At 36.5% G+C, this 13,692-nt stretch overlaps 1 protein-coding gene and 1 pseudogene across 1 annotated transcript in view; both read left to right on the forward strand.

Annotated features, from left to right (window-relative positions):
• The window catches only part of Zc3h12b (zinc finger CCCH-type containing 12B), a 173,124-nt gene that overhangs the window by 49,177 nt on the left and 110,255 nt on the right, over positions 1–13,692 (forward strand). The window lies entirely within an intron of this gene.
• LOC111813677 lies at positions 3,717–6,478 on the forward strand (annotated as a pseudogene).

Raw genomic sequence — 13,692 nt, forward strand, 5'->3', positions numbered from 1 at the left:
CTTAATTCAATGAGAAGAAAGATTTTTACTAACAGTGTTTGAGCAGGATATCATGTCTGCATCTTGTACTATGAGTGACCACTATGAAGACAACAATATGCAATGTATTAATTATTGTAACTCTCCTAACCTGTCTTGAAACTGTCTCATTGCTACTTCTTTCTCAATAAAATTAATTCAAAAATAAAAAAACAGCCTAGGTTATATGGTAATAACAATAAGCTTGTCTTCTGGAAGGTTAACAACCTAATTTTTCAGACCAAAATTAGAGAAAAAGGAGGGCCTCAAGGAAAGCCAACATTTTGGCCCTGGCTTTCCAAGTTCAATTAAGACTCAGGACATATGCGAACTTGTACTATAATGTCATGTAACTCAGTAGTGTCACAATTTTTTTGATCAAGGAGATTATCGAGCCAAAGAGGAAAGTGATTGATGATGTAGAGTGTGCCTAAGGAGAGTCACATGGAGAGAAAACATTCTCTCAGTATTTCACAGAGATAACACTGGCCAAGCAATTGTCATGACTCATCCACATGACTGACACTGACAAAGGATCTGCAAGGGCCAGGGAGATGGCTCAGTGGAATAACACTTCACTGGCAAGCACAAAGGGCCTGAGTTCAATCCCAGGTTCCACCAAAAAAAAAATAACCAAAGGATCTACAATCTGAAGTACAAGATCTCAGGAAAATTCCTGAGTTATTTGAGTGGCCTTATCAGATCCAAAAGCTGCAACTTTTGTTGCATAGGTCTTGCTTTATCTCAGTCTTAACCAACCAGCAGAAAAGTATAGAAACAAAGTATAAGAAGTAAAGCTATGGTGTTATGTTGAGCTGTAGGGAACTCTTGTCTACAATTTCTGAAACTGCCAGTCAAGTGGAAGACCCAATACTCTTATGGACTACTGGACTCTTTTAGAATATTTTTCTGAGTTAACACACTTATAATATTCAATTGACAGAGCTAAACAAAAAAGGGGATACAGATGAATGTACATTTTGTATCTGTTTATTCAAAATGGTTAAGATGGATATATAGCTACATTCTCTTAATTCAAGGAATAGAGGCATTTGTTCTAATAGTATTTGTAAATAAGATATCTTTTCTACATCTTGTACAGCAAATAACCACTAGTAAGGTGGTATGCAATGTGTTAATTATTGGAACTGTGCTGCCAATTTGATTTGAATCTGTGTCATTGCTATTTATTTCTGAATAAATACTATATGAAAAAAGTAATAATTTGCTTTTTTGTCAAATTTGCCTGCCATGAAGAGTTTCTCTTCTGCAGTTCCCTTCTGCCATGCTACCCTGATATAGAGCCAACTGATTATGGGTGAAAACCTCTTCAATCAACAATAAACCATTTCTACTTTAACTTTGGATTTTGAGTGTTTTTTCTTAGCAACAACAAAAACGTATTGAAGAAAATATGCAAAAGGAGAGTAGGGAGGGAGAGCAACAAGGAATGAAAGAAGGAAGAAAGAAAGGGAGGAAGAAGGAAAGAAGGGAGAAAAGATAACAAAGAGGTAGAGAGAAAAAACATAAGAAGATGGGACAAATGAAAAAATACAAAATTAGAGAAAGAAAGAAGATACAATTGTGAAAAATTTACACACATTCACTAAAGCACAAAATCAAAGTGACTTCGTAGTTCCATTCATTTTTTTTTCTATATTTAGGACAGGGTCTACAGGGTGTACAGAGTCTCACTAGGTAGATCCAGACTCATAGTGATTCTTCCCAAGCACTGGAATTACAGGCATGCACCCCCACACCCAGTCTCAATGTAAGTCTCAGCAGGTCCCGTGGGTGAGGCCAGCAGGGCACTTCGGGGATCCAACCCCAGCCACTGTGCTCTGCCTAAGCAAGCATTTTAGCCTGCTGAGCTATCAGGCTGGCCCTCCCTCATGGTTACACTTATATTTCATTCTGAGCTCAATTATAGTTTTCTGATCTTGTTTCTGCAATCTGTGGTATATTAATTGCATTTCTGTGAAAAAAGATTTGCTAAATCAGGTGGCTATCTGTGACTGCTTCCTGGTTGAAGAAAGTGCTCTGGATGTGGCTAATTGTAACTTTGGTCTCTGTCCCAAGATCTGACTGCCTGACTTATTTGGACAGATAGTAACGCAGTGTAATTGACCCAAATTCTGATTCACTTTTTACTTCCACCTGTTCCCTATCACTTCCCTGCAAGGTAAATTCCTGGGTCATATATTGAATACCATTGCTTGTTGCAAGTCTGCTATTGCTGTTGTAGGCAGCTAAATTAGAAATATTATAGGCAGTCAGACAGGGCCAGGCCCTCAAGGAGAAAAGATGGAAGACAAGGTGGCTTTGCACCTTGGAAGAGACAGACAGTAGCTATGAGCCATACCTCAAGACAAAAAAGGAAACAAATACAGCTACATACTTCCCTAGGGAGGGGCATCAGGGATTGATATTCTAAATAGGTATCAATTACCTTGAAAGAGCCCACATGAGTCACTAGCCCAGCCCCCAACAAGAAGAGACCCTGTCCCATATTCATGGCAGCTTGCTACTTACTATGTGACTGGCTTCCCCATTTGGTCCGGGACTTAATTTTACCTGAGCAATGGTGCTTGTAATCTCACTGGTTGACCATAGTTTTGTCCCACCCCACATCTACCTCAGTGAGTTACCATTTTCTCCACCTTAGGCCCATATGTTTTTACACTATAAAAGTCCCTGGAAGAGACCCCATCCAGAGGAACAACCCACTCTGCCCCACCCCGTCCCTCTCTCAGACAGGAGCTTTCTTTCCCTCAATAAATATATTCTGCTCATAACCTGTATTTGTTCCTAAAATTCAATCTTCAGTTTTAGAGAACACAAACTCATGCGGGTCAGGTTGGGAGATCATTTTTCTCTGTCATTTACAGGTCCCCTATATCATCTGAAGTTCATAACACACCCAAGATCAGTTTTTCTCCCTGAATCATTTCAGGAATGAACTTTCATCTATAGAATATTGAGTTTGCCATAATCTATCAGAATGTTCATGCCACGTTTGCACAAATTGAGTAGTTTGTACTGATTTGTGAAGGGCTATCCACGTACTACTGCAGTGGCTGTAATGCTATTAATTCCCAATACAACTGCAATCATTATCTCACAAATTTCTTTCTGTGTTTTATTAATATATTTATGAAATTGTGCAACATGTAATAGCTGGGGTTTGCTACCACTGTCTTTCTAACAAGTATCCGGATTCCTGTTCTTTATTTAAGAATGTATATGTTGGGGCTGGGGAGCAGGCTCAGTGGAATAAGTGCTTCTTTGGCAAGCGCAAGGGCCTGAGTTCAAGCCCCGGTTCCACCAAAAAAAAAAAAAAAAAAAAAAAAAGAATGTGTATGTTATCTTTAGAAAGAAGCAAGCAGGAATAAAACTACAATTCAGTGTTGTTTTCATGTTTAGTGTAATATCCGTTCCAAGCATGTAAAGGATGTAACATTGATACTAACATCCATAAAGATGAGTGAAGAAGACCATATTCTATTTTACATTAGGGTTCCAACATAGCTTCATCATGCCATACAATAGACACATTTGCCTGTGTACTTATAGTCTTGCTCTTTCTGCTCCATTTTCAATCCCTGATGGAATGTTTAGCTTAAGCAGAGCCATAAGGTCTCCAATCAATGACACTTCATTAGAAATATTAAGTAAAAGTTGGCCTATACTGGACCTACATGCCTTCCAATAAACCCAGTCAGACATTTGTGCTGTTACCCATTAATGGCATAGTGGTAAATTTGGAGGAGTGGAATTATCAAAAGTTGATCCTTTAAAAGCCAAAGTTTGAAATAAAATTAGAGATATTATACTGGAGGATACATTGTGTCAACTTGACAAGTTTAGAAGTTTAATTAAGTGACTCCGCAGGTATCCAGGGCTCTTTGTAAACATCCTCTTCCTGGACAAGAGGAAGGCATGGATATTGTGTGAATTCTACACCTCCACGGCATGGTAGCCTTCTTATAATGTAAGGAGGGGAGTGAAGCTTGCTATAAGCCACAGCTGCTGCCCCTCCCTTTGCTCTTTGCTACTTTCTCCCACCATGAACTGCTGCCCTTTGCCATGTGCTACTCTTCCTTGGAGCCAGCCAAGTATGGACTGAAACCTTCACTAACTGTGAACTAAATAAACCTTTCCTTCCTAGGTGGAGTATTTTATCTCAACAATGATTAAAACATAACTGAGACAGATGTATAGCTATAATTAGTATGACCATTCTTGAGTGTAGATAACCAAGCTCTGGGTTCGACTTTCAAACAGTGATCTCCATGACCCATATAAAAAAATGGGCCTTCAGTCCCCACTGAATATTATTTCCCTGTCATTAATAGTCCCCTTGTGTCATTTTAGTATAGGAAGCCTTCTAGGTTCATTAACATAAATTAGTGCAAGAGCATTCAGCTAACTCCGTAATGTTATTTCGTGGAGGATTTAGGATATGTGCCCAATAATGGTGTGTTGAATTTTCTGCAGAGCTTGCACGTATCATGGAGGATATCATAGCCAAAATAGCTAGAAACATACTGCCAGCTGTAAACCCTGGTCCCATGGAGTGCAGTGGCATCATGTGTCAATTTCTTATGTTGCCCCCAGGTTGGGGATTGTGGCTTTTAGTGCTCCTAGTCAGTATCTGGGGTGTTGTTGCAGCGACATCACTTTGATTTCTTACACTGGAGTATTCAAATCGAATCTGACAATTTTGTGGTTCATGACAAGTTTTCAGTCTTCGGGCAAGTAACCACACTTTTTCTCTTGAGTCTGTAATGACACAAGCAAATACTTAACCCCAAGTTTGTTTTTTTCCATAAATTTATTGAGAAACAAATAGCAATGAGACAGTTTTAAACCAAACTGGTAGGACAGTTTCAATAATTAACACATTGTATACATTTTTCCTAGTGGTTAATTGCTGTACAAGATGCAAACATGCTATCCTACTTACAAACACCATTAGAACAAATCACTCTATTCATTAAGAGAAGGTAACTGTATATCGATCCTAGCCATTTGAATACACAGATACAAAATGGACATTCATCTGTATCTCCTTTTTGTTGTTAAGTTCCATTGTTTGAATATTATAGGTCTGTAAACTCAGCAAAATATTCCACAAGAGTCCAGTAGTCCATAATAGTATTGGGTCTTCTGCTTCACTGGCAATGTCAGAAATTGTTGACCTGAGTCTACTACAGCTCAACATAACAGCATGGCTTTACTTCTTATATTTCATTTTTATACCTTTCTGGTGGTTGGTTAAGACCAAGGTAAAGCAGGACCTATGCAACGATTTGTAGCTTTTGGGTCTGATAAGGTCAGTGAAATCCCCTCAGGATTTATCCTGAGATTGTGTACCTCAGATTGTAGAACCTTTGTCAGTGTCAGCCATGTGGATGAGTCACGGCCATTGCTTGGCCAGTGTGCTCTCTGTGAAAGCTTGAATGTTTTCTCTCCATGTGACTCTCTCAACCCCAAGTTTGAATAATACCTCTTTCCTATTGTTCATTGAAAATGTCTTTCCAAAAGATAGGCTGTCCTATAGGTTCTGCTGGTTACTTAATAATGGTGGCCCAAATTGTTCTTTTGTTTTACTAGATCAATCTTTACTAATATCCAAAAAAAAAATCCAACTGAATAGGGCTTGATGCAATAATTGATGTGGTGTGCTTCTATCCTTATTTCCCAACTTTCATTTTGCTAACATACATTTAAGAGTATTGTGTGTCCTTTCTACTATACCTTGGCCCTGGGGATTGTATGAAATGCCAGTATATTGATTAGCATCCCAAAAGGCACAGAGTTGTTGGAAGGAAAGGGACATATGAGCAGGTCTGTTATCAATGCTGATTAATTTAGGTTTACCTATAACCGCAAAACATTCTTGACAAATGACTTTTAACGTGTACAAATTAGTCTCCCAATTGTACAGAAGCCTACATAAAGCCTAAATATGTGTCAATAACAACATGTACATGGGAAATAAAACAGGAAAAAGAACCAAAGCATTTATAACTGCCTGTCAAAGATGAAGAACCTGCTGACAAAAAACTGTTGATGTACCATCAGAGAAGAAAGTCATAAAAATTATATCTGAGATGCCACAGAATAAAAGAATACAAAAGAGGGCCAAACAATCCAGTGTTCCTGTGAGCTTGAAAAGAAAGAAAGCTCCTTGGGCAGCCAGGTTTAGAATTTCCTCACTTCCAACAAAAGGTCACTCATCTGATACCAAGCCTAAGGATAACCTGGATAAGCTAAAGGAAAGAACAAAAATATTTGGTTTAAATGTCTCCTCAATTTTTAGAAAGTTGGAAGATGATGAGAAGCTGAAAAAAAGAAGAGATAATTTGAGATTGTCACAAGTTCAACAGCAACTATAACCAACAAGGATACAGAGGCAAAGAAAAGGAAAAGAGCAGACTTCTTTGGGATTGCATGATAAAAAGTTTTTGATGCTTTCTCTTCTGGTGGTTTCCATTTCTCATCCTTCTTGATAACAAATACACCTATCTGCACAGTCACGTGCCTGCGTCCTGCCTTGCTATGAGAGACCATATACACCAGGTACATCCATGAACTCCAGATGCAATTGGACCTACTACTGCTTCAACTTTAAGCTTGCTGTTGTTTTGTTTTTAATTATTTTGCTCATTAATAAAAATATAGAGAATGCAAAAAATAACATGTACAAAACCAAGTTTCCCAGAAGTAGGAATATATGTTACATCTCTTTGCCATGACTCATTACTTTGCAATCTTCTAGGATTCGTTCTAGGCTGAAAAGTAGGATTATCAGGCATTCTTGATTTTGTGAGCCTTTAGAATTGAAAGTTTAGGGAATTTTGACATAAACTTTTGATATTTACATGAAAAACTATGGAACTGACTGGCTGAAATATCTGTTGGAAAAATAGCAATGACTTGTTCAACTTCATTATTGTACTTAATCATGTCACTGGGAAGCTGTGAATGAAAATAAATGAGTTAGGAAAATAGAAAAAAAATAGTCATAGATATACTGAATGAGCAGAGCATCTGGGAATCCTTTTCATAATAATTCTAAAGGTTTATTAACATAATATTGTTAGGGATATAGCTCAGCAGCATAAGTGCCTGCCTGGCAAGCACAAGTTCCTCAGTTTGATTCCCAGTACCAAAAGTTTAAAAACAAATGTAGAAACAAACAAAAAAAAGAATGAAGATGTATGGTGAAATCTAGATACAAATAATAACATTCTGCCTCTACAACATCAAGAACTGATGCATGTCCTTTATGCAAAAGTCATTTAATCCATCTCTAAGAGTTGTGAAAGATGTAATAGTTTCAGCATTGCTGAAAAAAAAACAAAATCCATAGTATTTTCTAAGATTTAAGTCAAACTGTTAGCTACAAGCCCCTGTATAAATTAAATGAAAGTTAAACTTCTTTATTTATTATTATCTAAAGAGAAAAAATAGCTATTAAAATGTTAGAAAACATACAGAATTTCACCAAACAAAACAATAGGAAATGGGCAATAGTTGTTGTATTGCATAATGCTACTTTCCAATTAGTTGTTCAGATCACCAAACATAATCATGCAAAATTGTTTTTAAAAAGTTAAAAGAAATTATAAAGGACAAGAAAAAAATTAAGAGTCAAATGCTCCCCTCAGGAGGCCAGCAGAGATCAACAATGCAATTTGTAGTTGTATCTGCATCTTCTAATCTGTTCCTTTGATCCTCAGATCTATTTGTGTTTTTGTTTTGTTTTGCTTTTGGCCAGTACCATGCTGATTTTATCACAGTAGCTATGTAGTATTATTTCAAGTCTGAGATTGTGAAACCTACTACCTTTCCTTTGTTGCCAAGGATTGCTTTATTTTTTAAATTATATTGAGAAAAAAATTGCAATTAGACAGTTTAAAAACAGGTTGGAAAGAGAGCCACAACAATTAATATAATGCATATTGTTGTCTTTGTAGTAGTAATTCAAAGCTCAAGGTGCCAACATGATATCCTATAAAACATCATTAGTACAAATCGTTCTTCTTATTGAAATAAGATAAAGTGGCTATATATCTATCTTAACAATTTTGTACAAAGATACACAGAATTGTCTGTCATTTATGTCTCCTTTTTATGTTTAGTTTTGTCAGAAATGGGTATACCATTGCCATCCAAATATTGTAGGTGCATGAACTAAGCAAAATATTCCAATAGTCCAGCAGTCCACAATAGTAGTGGATTATACACAGGACTGGCAATGTCCAAATCTGTTGACTTGAGCCTTCCACAGCTCTGCATATTAACATGGCTTCACTTTTCATACTCATTTCTGCACTTTTCTGCTGGATAGATAAGACCAAGAAAAAGCAAGACCTATATATCCAGAAATGTAACTTTGTACCTGACAAGGTCAGTCAAGTTCCCTCCGGACTTACCCGAAACTCTGTACCGCACTTTATAGATCCTTTGTCAGTGACAGCCATGTGGATGAGTCATGGCCATTGCTTGACTAATTGCTCTTTGAGAGAATGTTTTATCTCCATGTGACTCTCTTAAGGCACACACTACATAACCAATCGCATTCCTCCATGGCCCCATAATCTCCTTGATCAGAAAATTTGGGACACAACTGAGTTAAATGATGTAACAGTATAGGTTCTCCTATGTCCTGAATTCTCACTGATCTTGAAAGGCTGGGGCCAAAATGTTCACTGTCCTTGCAGCCTTTCTTTTTTGCTAATTTTTAGTCTGCAAAATTAGATTGTTAACCCTCCAAAAGAAAAGCTTATAATTAACACCTATAACATATGCAGTTGGGTTTAACTTCACTATCTGTCTGAATCTCAAACATCTTAGGCATAAAATGGAGCATGTATCTTTCATCAAATATTGATATGTTAAACTTTAGTCTACGTAATATGAAAAAAAATTAAAAATTTTTAAAATATGAATAAAGAGTTACATATTTTTACACAAAAATTTAGAAATCTATCCATATACATTATAGCAGCAGGATAGTCTTGTGACTTTTTTTCTCCTCTTTTCTCTTTTTTTCATTTATTACCCTTTTAAAAAAATACCTCAGATACACTCTGGCCATAATTGGTATGTCATGACAAGCAGTACATATTTAGAAGACCAGAATGACAGGCATTTCAAGAATGACCCCACTATCACACATTGCTATCCTCTATGCAGTAGCTCAGTTCACAGGTATCAGCATATATATTTAGGGTAAGAGTCCCACCAAGTATCTGTTAGTTTGAACAACCTGCTGAAAGATCTCAGGATCACTGCTTTACCTAGCTTGTGGTTATAAACGTATGACTTTGTCCCTGTCATATTTCCTAGTTTTCTCCTTGCCCGCTTTTCATTGTGTAATCCTCAAGTATTCTCATTTTCAACTGTATTATACCTTTCTATTTGTATTTCTTCTTTTGTGATCTTACTAGGGATACTATACGATATTTACACATGTAGATATGGTTTATTTCACTTATGAGTATGTCCTCAAGCGGCATACACTTAAATATGAAGGCTTCTAGTTTATCATTCTTCATAGCTGAGTAATACTCCATTGTATAAAAATACGTCTTTTTCCTCCATTCCTCAAGTGATGGACATCTTGGTTGTTTCCAAGATTTGGCTATCACAAATTGTGCTGCTACAAACATAGGTACACATACATCACTATGATACCACATTTTCAGTTCCTCCGGGAAAATTCCAACTAGGGGAATAGCTAGTTTGAATGGGATTTCTGGCCCTAGTCTTTTAAGGAGTCTCCACACTGATTTCCATAATGGTTGCACCAGTCTACATTCCCACCAGCAGTGAAAAAGTGCTCATTTTCCCCACAGTCTCTCCAATGTTTGTTGTTAGTTGATTTCTTTATGATAGCCATTCTTTCTGGGGTGAGATTATATCTCAGTGTTGTTTTAATTTGCACTTCACAGATGGCTAGAAATGTGTAGCATTTTTTCATATATTTGTTCTCTTCTTTAACATCAATTTCTGAGAAGTGTGTATTCATCTCAGATGCCCATTTCTGGATTGCGCCTTTAAATTTTGGGGTGCTAATCGTTTTAGTTCTTTATAAATTCTAGGGAGCAGACCTTTTTTGTGTGCTTATTAGTTAAGATTTTTTTGAAATTTATGGGCTGTCTCTTTACTTTGTTGTTAATTTCTTTTGATGTGCAAAAACTGCTCAATAAGAGGAGGTCCCAGTTGTTAATTCTTGCAAGTGTTACCCATGCAATTTCATTTTTGTTCATGAACTCTTTGCCTACCCCTATATCTTCAAGAATTCCTCCTGCTTTCTCTTCCAGGAGATTGACTGTTTCTGTTTTATTGTTTAGATCTTTAATCCATTTTGACTTTAGTTAGTGCATGATAATAGACCTGAGTCAAGTTTTAGTTTTCGGCATGTAGAAAGCCTGTTTTACCAGCACTATTTGTTCAAAAGGCTGTCTCTCTTCCAGTGAGCATGTTTACCCCTTTTTTGAAGATAAGGTGGTTGATTTTTGTATCAGTAAAATACTTGCCTCCAAGAATTACTTTGGAAGGATTGCTTCCTTTTCAATTTAATTGAAGAGTTTGAGGAGTATAGGGATTATATCATTATAAATTTCATGTAGAATTCCGCTTTGAATCCATCAGGACCTGGACTTTTCTTTGTCAGTAGTTTTTTTTATTACATTTTGTATTTCTTTGGCTTTTATTGGATTATTGAGAGTGGTTATATCTCCATTCAGTTTTGGTAATTTGCACCTTTCTAGGAATCGGTCCATTTCTTCTGTCTTCCATTCTGTGAGAGTAAAGGTTCTACAATAGCTATTGACAGTCTTCTAAAATTCCACTGGGTCTGTGATAGTTAAGCCCTTTTCATTGTTTATTGCTTGTATTTCAATTTTTTCTTTCCTCTTTTTGATGAGGATAACTAGGGGCTTATCAATTCCATTTAATCTTTCAAAGAACCAGCTTTTTGTTTCATTAATTTTTTGAATTGTTTTCTTCGTCTCAATTGAATTAATTTGTACTCTGATTTTTATGACTTCTTCCCATCTTTGAGCTCTGGGTTTGGTTTGTTCTTCCATTTCTAGATGCTAGAGGTGCAACATTAGGGTTTTTATTTATTCCTGTTCTGTTTTCCTAATGTGTGAGTTCACAGCTATAAATTTCCCTCTAAGAACTGCTTTCATCACATCCCATCAATTCCAAAAAGTTGTGTTTGAATTTTCACTGATAGTAGATATTGTTGAATTTCTTCTTTAATTTCATCTGTGACCCATTAGCTGCTGAGTAGAGTGTTGTTTGATTTGCATGTAATTATTGGGATTTTCTGTTTTCTTGTGTCATTTATTTCCACTTTCATTGCACTGTGATCCAATAATATGCATAGGATAATTTCTGTTTTCTTGCATATACTTAAGCATGACCTGTGGACCAGTATGTGGTCTATTTTAGAAAATGACCTATGTGCAGTTGAAAAAAAATGCATATTCAGGTGTCATTGGGTGGAACACTCTGTATATGTCCACTAAGTCCATTTGTTCCAAGGTATATATCAGTTCTGCTACTTCTTTGCTAATTTTTTGTCTGCTTGACCTATTTTTTGGGATTAGGGGGTGTTAAGGTCTCCTGTTAATATTGTTGTATTGGATATTAGATTTTTTATGTCCATTACGATTTGTCCTATATAGTTGGGTGCTCCCATGATTGGTGTGTATACATTTATGAGTGTTACTTCTTCCTCTTGAATTTTTCCCCTAACCACTATATAGTGACCTCCTTTATTTTGTTTGATCATTCTTGTTTTGAAGTTCAGACTGTTTGAAAACAAGACTGCTATCCCTGATTTTTTTCTCAGATGGGGGGGCATGTAGCATTTTTTTTCCATCCTTTGACTTTCAGCCTATGAATGTCTTTATGAGTTAAGTGTGTTTCTTTTATACAACAGATTTTTTTATTGTGTTTCCTAATCCACTGTGCCAGTCTATTTCTTTTACTGGAGAATTGAGTCCATTTATATTGATTGTTATTATTGACATGTATTGATTTTCATTCGCCATGTTATTTACCTGCTGTTGTTTACTCCTTTTTCTCCTGTGTTTAATTGTTTTCCCTATTGAGTGGGTTCCTTCTGTTCTCACTCTTGGAGTTCTGATCATTTTAGTCCCTCTCTAGAACATCTTTTAGTAGTCTTTGTAGGGTTGGCTTTTTATCATGAAATTCTTTAGTTATTCCTTGTCATGGAAGTATTTCATTTCTCTTTCTTTTTAAAGTAACACTTAAGATTTTTTAAAATTAATTTGATAGTTAATGTCACTATAATTATTAATTCACTAATCAAAAAGACAAAATTCTGCACTTTAAAAGCTTTTTTTTTTTTTTTTTTCGTAACCGAGGATTCAACTCGGGCCCTTGTTCTTACCAGGGAAGAAATTATTCCACTGAGCCACATCCCTGGCCCCTTAAAAGCATTTTTTTTTTGGCAGAACCAGGGATTGAACTCAGGCCGTTGAGCTTGCCAGGGAAGCGCTTATTCCACTAAGCCATTTCCCCAGTCCCAAAAGCATTTTAATACATAACAATTTTTAAAAAGTTAAAGTGTTATATACCTTCTGGAGTTTCATAAGACTTTTCTTGAGAGTGGGATTAATAATGAAAAACGTTACAATATCTTACTCCAAAGGAAGCCAGCAAAGAGAGGGTTAAACTTTGTCCAGGCTGGGCTGCTCTTACAATCAACCTCACCTCCTTTCCTCTGCACCTCACCCCCTTCCCTATACCAGCTTGTCTTTCCCACTCAGATCTTTAGCAGACAGGACAGAACAAGACAGAAGAGGGCAGCGCAGGGCAGGGAGGGATAGGACAGGACAGGAAAAGACAGCACAAGACAGTACAGGAAAGAACCGGGGAGCTCAGGGAGAGGCAGCGGACAGAGGGTAGGGCAGGACAGGAAATGTAGAACAGAGCAGGGCTGATTGGCTTATCAGAAGCTAAAAGCACAATTATCAAAGATAAATTCATTGCCAAAGATATTAAATACAGTGTAATGAGGACTCTTTCCACTATATGTGTATTTCAGAAGAACAACCAATGGAAAAATAGTGTCATTTATTAAGCTCAAAGAAATGCACAATTTATAGGAGTTATTTGATATATCCTGTAACCTTTTTTTAATACAACATTTTCTTTTTTCCCATAATTTTATTGAGAAACAAATAGCAATGAGATAGTTTCAAATAAAATTGGTTGGACAGTTTCAATAATTAACACAGTGAGTACATTCTTCCTAGTTGTTACTTGCTGTACAAGATGCGGACATGATATCCTATTTACAAACACCATTAGAACAAATCCCTCTATTCATTAAGAGCATGTGACTATATATCTATTCTGACCACCTTGAATACACAGATACAAAATGGACATTCATCTGTATCACCTTTTTTTTTTGTTTAGTTCCGTTATTTGAATATTATAGGTGTATAAACTCAGCAAAATATTCTAAAAGAGCCCAGTAGTCCATAATAGTATTGGGTCTTGTGCTTGACTGGCAATGTCAGAAAATGTTGACCTGAGTCTCCTACAGCTCAACGTAAACAGCATGGCTTTGCCTAAGTCAATGATTATTCCATCTGCCATTGTCCTTTTTTTCTT

Source organism: Octodon degus, unplaced genomic scaffold (genome assembly GCF_000260255.1).
Source record: "Octodon degus isolate 3935 unplaced genomic scaffold, OctDeg1.0 scaffold00211, whole genome shotgun sequence".
Classification (NCBI taxonomy): Eukaryota; Metazoa; Chordata; class Mammalia; order Rodentia; family Octodontidae; genus Octodon; species Octodon degus.